The following is a 10,269-nucleotide window of genomic DNA, read 5'->3' as shown; positions in this document are numbered from 1 at the left end:
TAACTGATTTAAAAAAATGAAATAAAGTAAATATTTGTTCAAGGTATTAAAACACTGACATTAAGCCATTAAAAAGGTAGTAAAAATACTGAAATTAATGATCAATTTCATTTATGAATATTTTAGTATTTATTCTAAATACATCACTGGCACATTTTAGCAAAGTATTACATAACTAAATATTAGAAACTATTTATGCAACTGATTATATTAAGTTCTCCAACAACAAAAATCACTGGATTGTCCTAATAGATACTGAAAAATATAATTGTAAGCATAGTACAATAGAAAATAACTTACTTCTCTAACTTTATGAAAACTTTATACTTCAGACTAAAAGACAACATTATGTATAAGAGGGATTTGCAATAATCACATCAATTGAAGTCAAAGAGAGGACTATATTCTTACTGTCATTTAAGAGTGTTCTGAATTTATTCACCATTGTAATTAGTCAAGTCAAAAAAAGAAGAGAAAAACAGAAAAGAAATAATTGTATGTAAATATTAAGAGAACCAGGGAATTAGCAAAAACAAAAAGCAAACAAAATAAAATAAAACAAAAAACTATGTAATTGATGATGAGAATTAAAGAGTGCGCTTATCATGATGAGCCCTGTAATGTATAGAATTGCAGAATCACTGTAATGTACACCTGAAACTAACATAGCACTGCATGTTAACTATACTGGGATTAAAATAAAATAATAAATAAATAAGTACTATGTGCTAAAAAATAAAAGAGAGAAGGTGGAGAAAGAAACTTTTTATTGAGATTATAGAAAATAATAAATAGATTAAAAGCTACACTTCGGGTGTATGACTTTGCATATGAAAATTTATCAGTTTTAGGCTTATTTTTTTCAAATTATTAGAAAACCAAGGGAAACTGTTAAATATGAGAGGGAGGGAGGACATATCATGGCACATACTGAAAAATTCTATGAAAATTCACTATTTAACGCATGCTGGTTTGGGACAAAAGGCAGACTCATGAAATATAGTACCCTAGTAGGGACATTATTGTACATGTACTAGTACTTTATGAAAAATTGAAATTGCATTAACCCCACAATTTCACTCTTACAAATGGAAGGAAAGCTGGTGATCAAATTGATTGGAGGTAGGGCATAATAGGCAATTCTTGCCTCAGCTGTAAGGAATGGTTTATGCTACAATGACCATTTCCTTTGCCCACCCTGCTCATCTGTTGAGTGGATATTATATGTATAATTATATACAGATACTTATAAATATACTGATACACACATATATACATATATGCACACATACACACATGCATATACACACACATATATATACACACAGTCTGAATATATATTGCAATATATGTATGTTGTATTGTGTGCATATATGTGCATAAATGCAATGCAATTATGTATATATGTATGTATAAGATATATTATTCATTATACTGCATGTTTATATATTATATATATACATTGTGCATATTTATGTTTATACATGTACATGTGTGTTTATATAGATATATAAATAGATACTTGATCTTCAAACTTGGAACCTGCAGCCTGATTACTCTATAGACATACCTATGTGTGTAAGCTGTATACACGTATTTATTTATATATATATTTAAATATAGTATTAAATGTGTTTATATTGCATGTATACGTCTTTTTAAGGGGAAGTACCAGTGTTTCTTGATTCTGGAAAATAAAACAAGACTAAGAGATGAGGATATTGGGGCCGGGAGAGAGGCGGCACACGGAAGTTCATTCCTAATGAGATCGAGAGCACCAGGCAGAAGGAAGGTGCAGCTGTTGAGTAACAGACTACCAGCTGTTTGGACATCTCGCTGCCCTTTCTCTTGTATAGGGCCTCAGAAAAATGTGTCTGACCACTCCCTGTGCTTGTACGGAGCAAATGCTGAAAGCCAGCCTTAAACCTCCTACTGATTTGGCAGCCAAACAAACAGAATTCTGATTGCCCCTCCCCATACTCTGGATTCAGTCCCAAAAAATGAACACGAGAGGCACCATCCACGCTGCCTGTCACTCGTTCTTCTGCTTCCACTGCTAAAACAGTTGGGAAGACCAGAGATACTGCTCAATGCATGCTTTGTGCAGTGTATGCTTTGTGTGATGCCTCAGGCCTTGAAGCGGGTTGTGCTGTGTGCCCAAGTCTGGCACTCTCATAGATGTGCCTTAACTATCAATTCTTTCCTCCTTAAAAAATTACTTAACGTAAATCAAAGTGCTACCTTCTTATGTGTGAATAAACTGTGGTAAATTAAAGGAGAAGTTAAGAAAAATGTTAAAGATAATTTTAGCTAGGCAGTTATAAGGAAGATAACAATTTTGCATAACAAGGCTATGCGCTTTCTCTACGGGCCCCAAGATAGGAGAGAGACGCCCGCCCTGGCTTATCAGAAAAGTCTCGTCCCGTACATCATGCCTCGCTCCGGTTACTATTTGCCGGTGTATTTAATCCTGGGCAGCAGCGCTTCCCCTAAATTAATTATGCTACAAAGCCACGTAGCCTTGTTGAGGAATTAAGTACTGCAGTCCTGAAGGCCAAGGCAGGATGGTCGGAGGTTTAGCACCATCCCGGAAAAACATCATCAATACAAGGGCGAGCTGATGAGACGTATTAATGAAAAAATTTAAACAAAATTTATAGAATATTAATCTTTACATAATACATACATGGACTTTTAAGACGAGCAGCATTCTGCTGTCTGATCCAAGTTAAAATTCCATTTTAAATAGACACTGATACAAATAAAAAGCTAATTAAATGTTGGATTATTTGCCAAACATAATAACTTAGATAGAGACTGTGTTGCTTTGGTGTAGTGTTCATCTTAGTCACGTTATTTTGACTGTAGAGCTCTGTAACATTTGGTTAGTTTAATTAACGATTTTTTGAAATTATTGTGCCAAACCACTGGATGAGCAGTACTTGTTAGGGCAGGAAGTGATTGTCACAGCATTGGACTTAAATCAAATGTGAAGTGTTATCCCAGTTCTTCCAATAATAGGTTCTGCATATGCCCTTATTTTCTTTTATAAAAATGTGGGCATCAGCTGAAAATGTGCATTGAGACATCATATCAAAAATACATTGGGGGAAAACTCATAAACAGAAATGCAGCTGGTATTTTTTCATCCGGTGCTTGACTTGGATGAAAGTTAGACAATTTGGAAAGCCACATTATGTGTTTTAGGACATACGGGTCCCACACTAGTTGAGTAATGTGCCAGATAGCACTTCAGTGACCTGGAGTAATTGTTCTGGCTGCCCAAATTGGGATTGATTCCTCACAGGCCTGCCAGAAGTTGTTTTCTTGATTTTACTGCTTGGAACTATATGAAACTTTTCTGCATTAGTTTTCTACTTTCAGTAGGAACAGATAGGAAGACAGTTTGGTAGCCAAACTCGCAGCAGGAATTAGTAGTGGTAGTGGCAGTATGTAAGAGAGACAGCGTGTAAGCTGCAGATTAGTACATTTCTAATATACTGGTACTATTTCATACCAGGGAGATTTCTATATAAAAATGTGAACAATCAAATAGGGATAGTAAATCTTTGACAACCAAAATTTTGTAATCTGTAGGAAGACAATATTGAAGAGGGCAACCTTGGTATAGGGCATAGGACTTCATTACTGGAAGTTTTCATGTGCTGCCTGGCTGACAACTTTATGGAATATGGATATCCATGAACTAGATATCAGGAAGCAAAGAAACACTAGAATAACATGCAAAATGTTCTGTATGCTGCTACATTATTCTGCGTGTCACTCGTTCTACCAACAAACCCCAAAAGTACCATAATTTATACTTACATAAGCTGGATGGAAGGGATGGAATAAATATCAATACCACTTTGAGATAAGTAAGCCAAACATTACAAACTCACTCAATAATAAAGTTATCGGATTTTATAAGAACATCTAATTACCTTATACCTTCTACTTTCTTAAAGCATGATTATTATTTTGGATTTTAGAGTTTTCCTGATCAATTTACATATGTAAATATTTACTAGGCTTTGATTTACTTAGAGAAAATTCAAATTAATCCAACATATTATCCAAAGTCATCAGAATCTTTCAGATCTTGTAAATAAATCATGAATGTGAAGGAATCTTTAAATATTAAGTTATGTATGATAAAAGTGTTATCAGAAATATATATTATGAGCAGAATTATAAGATAAATATTTCAAATTCAGTCTGACTCTCTAAAAGTTTTTATGACTTCATGTTGTTTGTCAAATATCACTTAATATGAAACAATTATCCTGATGGGAAAACAAGTCTGAACTGAAATTCTCAAAGCAATAATTATATACGCAAATATTAGCTTTGTTTTTAAAATTGGAATAATCTGTGGAATATGCACAGCTAATTATATGCTGTTAAATGCCATTTAATTTATTTGCAACAGGCATGTGAAACATTAAATTAGAACATTGTAAATGAAGGTAAGGGCAGAGAAACTGTCAAAACCAGATGCCTTCCATGTTCTAATAAGAAGTTTTAAAATATCTAGATATTAAAAACAACATATAAGTAAGCTAGATGATAAATAAACAAGTGATTCAGAGGAAATGGTAAAAATAGACAAAATACTTAAAACTTGATGGCTTAAACTTATCAATAATTAGTGAAAAAATAACAAAAGTTAACATATTAGAAAAGCATTATTTGTGTTATTTATATATATATTTTTACAGATAAAATGTAAATTAACTAATATATGGTACTTTAAAGTATAAATGAAAGTAAATTTTAAAAATATTATCACATTCTAATCATAGTTCTGTGTCAGGTATTTTGTAATTTTTTATAGTTTTTGATAATATAGACATTGCATCATCTAAAGAAAATAAAAGATAACACATTAAATGATAAAATTACATAGGGGCATTACATAAATTTAGTAAATATTAGAAGTAATCCAGTAAATCAAATGGATTACTTGGGATCTATAGTACCTTAAATTTTGGGAAGTGTCTCCACTTGTAACTAAAATTCACTTATTTTTTTTTAATTTTTTTTAATGTTTTATTTATTTTTGATACAGAGAGAGACAGAGCATAGGGGGGCAGGCAGAGAGAGAAGGAGACACAGAACCGGAAGCAGGCTCCAGGCTCTGAGCTATCTGTCAGCACAGAGCCCGATGCGGGGCTCGAACCCACGAACGTGGGATCTGACCTGAGCCGAAGTCAGAGGCTTAACCGACTGAGCCACCCAGGCGCCCCAAAATTCACTTATGATAAGTGTTCTCTGACCATGAACAGGATCCTGCTAGGTCTCAGACTACCAATGTAATTACTCAGTGGCTCTGAGGAATATATTTCTGTGACTTTTGTATTTACCTTTTATTTTTATAATTTTTGTAGCTTAGAAGTAACTTTTGTAGCTTCAAAGTAAGATGGGGCATCTCAATGGCTCAGTTGGTTAAGCGTCTGACATCATCTCAGGTCTGATCTTACCATTTGTGAGTTCCAGGCCCATGTCCGGCTCTGTTGCTGACAGCTTTGAGCCTGGAGCCTGCTTCAGATTCTGTGGCTCCCTCTCTCTCTCTCTGCACCCCCTGCCTCTTGCTCTCTCTCTCTCTCTCTCAAAAATACATAAGCATTAGCAAAATAATAATAAAAAGAAGTAACAGTTTTATGAGTATAAAGACATTTATATATATTTTTTTGTTTCAGAGGTATTTTGTTGTTGTTGCTGTTCTACAGCCATAAAGTTAACTTTTCCCACATAAACATGTCCTTGTTATTGCTTATGTCTGAGTTGTCATGAAAATGAAGGTTTTGGTACATTTTTCTAATGAGTTTAAATAAACAAGCACAAATTTTGCTTGGATTCATTTTTTTAATTTAAAATTGAATTAAGGTATGGGTTGAAAGTATAAGCTAATGATTATATATGGATTTCTTTCTATAATCACCAAATAATTTCTAAATCTCTTCTATCAAAAAGAAAGGGGGTATACATAATTTTGCTTATTTGCCTATTACATACAACTCTGTTCTGCAAAACCTCTATGCCCCACCTTAGAAGTCATAATTTGCAATTGATAAATATATTTCTGAGTCACTAATATATATTAAGAAGGTTAGCTACATATTGTAGGAAAATAAAACAAAGGATATATAAGTATAGTCTAAGGTTTTCTATTTCTTTTATAAGGAAACACAGCAGAGTTAAAACATTTGAAATTATGTTTTGGCCAATTTTCTAGATATTAAACAAAAAGTAACAGGTAATAGATTTGGTAAATGAAGGAAAATGATGTGATTACTCTCTCTTCAGTAAAGATATTTTACTCAGGCAAATTGGAGTAGAAAGCAAAAGAATCTTAAACTAAATATGATCAATGAAGATAATAAATCTGTAATTACAGCACAGCAACTAACAAGTCCCAAGTGATGGGGGTGTTCACTTTCTGTTAATTTGTCTAAATTATAGCTTCATTCTTCCATTTTAACTTGCCTCCTCAAAAAAAAAAAAAATCTCAGTGTACCCTACAATGCATTTATCTGCCACAGATTGACATATTAAAGAAATCACTCCTTTATAGTTAAAAATTGGAATTTGACATGCATGAAAATGTATAAGTATTGCATTTCTAACCTTAAATCATAGTAAAGACATGTTACCACCAATCACCTGCATAATTTCAGTTAAAATATTCATTAATTTAAGATACTTTTAACCTAACCTAATTGTTATAATTCACATCTCATGCTGAATAGTAAGCATAGTTGAATCATTTCAGAAAGAATATGGAAAATCATATCAGGAGCTTAATACTGAGATTTTTAAATCCAGTAATTATGTTTGTCATTCAACTCAAAAGAGTTGAAGTATTATTACTTTAAAGATGTTGTAAAATTGCTTGTAGTGGAGAAAAATATAATAAGCGTATTGCTCTAAGTGTTACAGTATAATCTGGGATGTAGTATGGTAGTTGAAAGAGCAGAAATCAAGATAAAAGTAACTCTCAGTTGTTTGGTTTCTTGTTGATAATAAACTATATAGATTTTATAGCACTCAACTGTGTGAATTATTTTGACATACTAAATATGTATTTATTTGCCATGAAGTGAATATATTAATAATTATTAAAATTTAATTCAGTGGAAATTTATTTTTAATTTCACATAGGGTAGCATAATGTAAAATTCTTATCTTTTGAGAGAAAGGGTTTTTTTGTACGTTTCCATTTTTTAAACAGACTAATGCAAGATTTATTTCATTTTGGCAACCTCTTACTTGTAACTCTTTGGAGGAAAAAAGACATACTAGAATGAATATCAAATTTTTTATGTAAGTATCCACTTTACACCAGCCATACACCCAACAGGTTTTTTCTTCCAATTTAATTTTTTTAACATAATTTATTGTCAAATTGGTTAACATAGGTGTGTAGGTGTGTACATGTGCTCTTGATTTTGGGGGTAGATTCCTGTGGTTCATCAATTACATACAACACCCAGTGCTCAACCCGAGTGCCTTCCTCAATGCCCATCACCCATTTTCCTCTCTCACCCCATCAACTCTCAGTTTGTTCGCTGTATTTATGAGTCATTTACGGTTTGCCTCCCTCCCTGTCTGTTTGTAACTATTTTTCCCCTTCCCTTCCCCCCTTTCTGTTCAGTTTCTCAAGTTCCAAATATAAGTGAAAACATTTGATATCTATCTTTCTCTTACTGCCTTAGTTTACTTAGCATAATACCTTCCAGTCCCATCCATGTTGCTGCAAATGGCATGATTTCATTCTTTCTCATTGCCAAATAGTATCCCCTTGAATATATAAAGTACATCCTCTTTATCTATTCATCAGTTGATGGACATTTAGGCTCTTTTCACAATTTGGCTATTGTTTAAACTGCTGCTATAAACATTGGGGTACATGTGCCCCTATGAATCAGCACTCCTGTATCCTTCAGATAAATTCCTAGTACTGCAATTGCTGGACCATAGGGTAGTTCGATTTTTAATTTTTTGAGGAACCTCTACACTGTTTTCCAGAGTGGCTGCACCAGTTTGCAGTCCCACCAACAGTGCGAGAGGGTTCCCATTTCTCCATATCCTCACCAGAATCTGTTGTTTCTTGAGTTGTTAATTTTAGCCTTTCTGACCAGTGTGAAGTGGTATCTCAGTGTGGTTTTGATTTATCTCCCTAATGATGAGTGACATTGAGTATCTGTTGGCCTTCTGGAAGTCTTCTTTAGTAAAGGGTCTATTCATTTCTTCTGCCTATTTCTTCACTGGATTATTTGTTTTTTGAGTGTTGAGTTTGGTAAGTTCTTTATAGATTTTGAATACTAATCCTTTATCCAGTATGTCATTTGCAAATATCTTTTCCCATTACATAGGTTGTCTTTTGTTTTGTTAATTGTTTCCTTTGCAGTTCAGAAGATTTTTATCTTTATGAGGTCCCAATAGTTCATTTTTTGTTTTTAATTCCTTTGCCTTTGAAGATGTGTCGAGCAAGGAATTGGTGCTGCTGAGGTCAAAGAGTTTGTTGCCTGCTTTCTCCTCTAGGGTTTTGATGGTTTCCTGTGTCACATTCAGGTCTTTCATCCATTTTGAGTTTATTTTTGTGTATGGTGTAAGAAAGTGGTCTAGTTTCATCCTGCCACATATTGCTCTCCAGTTCTCCCAGCACCATTTGCTAGAGACTGTCTTTGTTTCCACTGGATACTCTTTCCTGCTTTGTCAAAGATTAGTTGGCCATATATTTCTGGGTCTACTTCTGAGTTCTGTATTCCATTCCATTGGTCTACATGTCTGTTTTTGTGCTAAAACCATACTGTCTTGATGATTACAGCTTTGTAGCAGAGGCTGAGATTGTGATGACTCCCTTATTGGTTTTCTTTTTAATATCACATTGGCTATTTAGTGTAGTTTTTGGTTCCATGCAAATTTTAGGATTTTTTTTTCTAGCTCTGAGAAGAATGCCAGTGAGATTTTGATTGGGATTGTATTGAATATGTAGGTTGCTTTGGATAGTATTGACGTATTAACAATATCTGTTCTTCCGATCCATGAGCATGGCATGTTGTTCCATTTCTTTGTGTCTTCTTCAGTTTTCTTCATACGTTTTCTATAGTTTTCAGTGTACAGGTCTTTTACATCTTTTGTTAGGTTTATTCCTAGGTATTTTATGGTTCCTGGTGCAGTTGTAAATGGGATCTATTTCTTGATTTCTCTTTCTGTTGCTTCATTATTGGTGTAAAGAAATGCAACCGAGTTCTATATATTGATTTTGCACCCTGTGACTTTACTGAATTCACGTATCAGTTCTAGGAGGCTTTGGTGGAGTCTTTAGGATTTTTCATGTAGAGTATAATGTCGTCTGAAAAAGTGAAAGTTTGACTTCTTCTTTGCCGTTTTTAATGTCTTTTATTTCATTTTGTTTTCTGATTGTTGATGGTAGGGCTTCCAACACTATGTTAAACAACAGTGATGAGAGCCGATATTCCTGTTGTGTTCCTAAACTCAGGGGGAAAGCTCTCAGTTTTTCCCCATTGAGGATGATATTAGCTGTAAGCTTTTCATATATGGCATGTATGATGTTTAGGTATGTTCATTCTATCCCAATTTTCTTGGGGATTTTATTTTGAAAGGATGCTATATTTTCAAATAAATTTTTTCTGCATCTGTTAACAGGATCAAAGGGTTCTTATTCCTTCTTTTAGTAAAGTTTTGTATCACATTGATTTATTTGCAAATATGGAACCAGCCCTGCACCCCAAGAATGAATCCAACTTGATCATGGTGAATAATTCTTTTTATATGCTGTTGAATTTGATTTGCTAGTATCTTGTTGAGAACTTTTGCATCCATGTTCATCAGGGATATTAGCCTGTAGTTCTCTTTTGTTCCTGGGTCTCTGTCTGGTTTGGGAATCAAAGTGATGCTGGCTTTGTAGAATGAGTCTGGAAGCTTTCCTGCCATTTCTATTTTTGGAACAGCTTGAGAAGGATAGGTATTACCTCTGCATTAATTGTTTGGTAGAATTCCCCTGGCAAGCCATCTGGCCAAGAACTCTTATTTGTTAGGAGATTTTGATAATTGATTCAATGTCTTCACTAGTTATGGGTCAATATCAAATATATAAAGCTCAATAGAACAAACAAACAAACAAAAGCTAAATATCCTGATCAACTAAGATGGGCTAAGGACTCAGATAGATATTTCATTAAAATGTCTTTGAACATTCTTTTAAAGACATACAAATAACCAACAGATGTATTTTTTTTT

Source organism: Suricata suricatta, chromosome 4 (assembly GCF_006229205.1).
Source record: "Suricata suricatta isolate VVHF042 chromosome 4, meerkat_22Aug2017_6uvM2_HiC, whole genome shotgun sequence".
NCBI lineage: Eukaryota > Metazoa > Chordata > Mammalia > Carnivora > Herpestidae > Suricata > Suricata suricatta.
The sequence above is the reverse complement of the archived record's forward strand: the minus strand, read 5'-3'. Positions refer to the sequence as shown.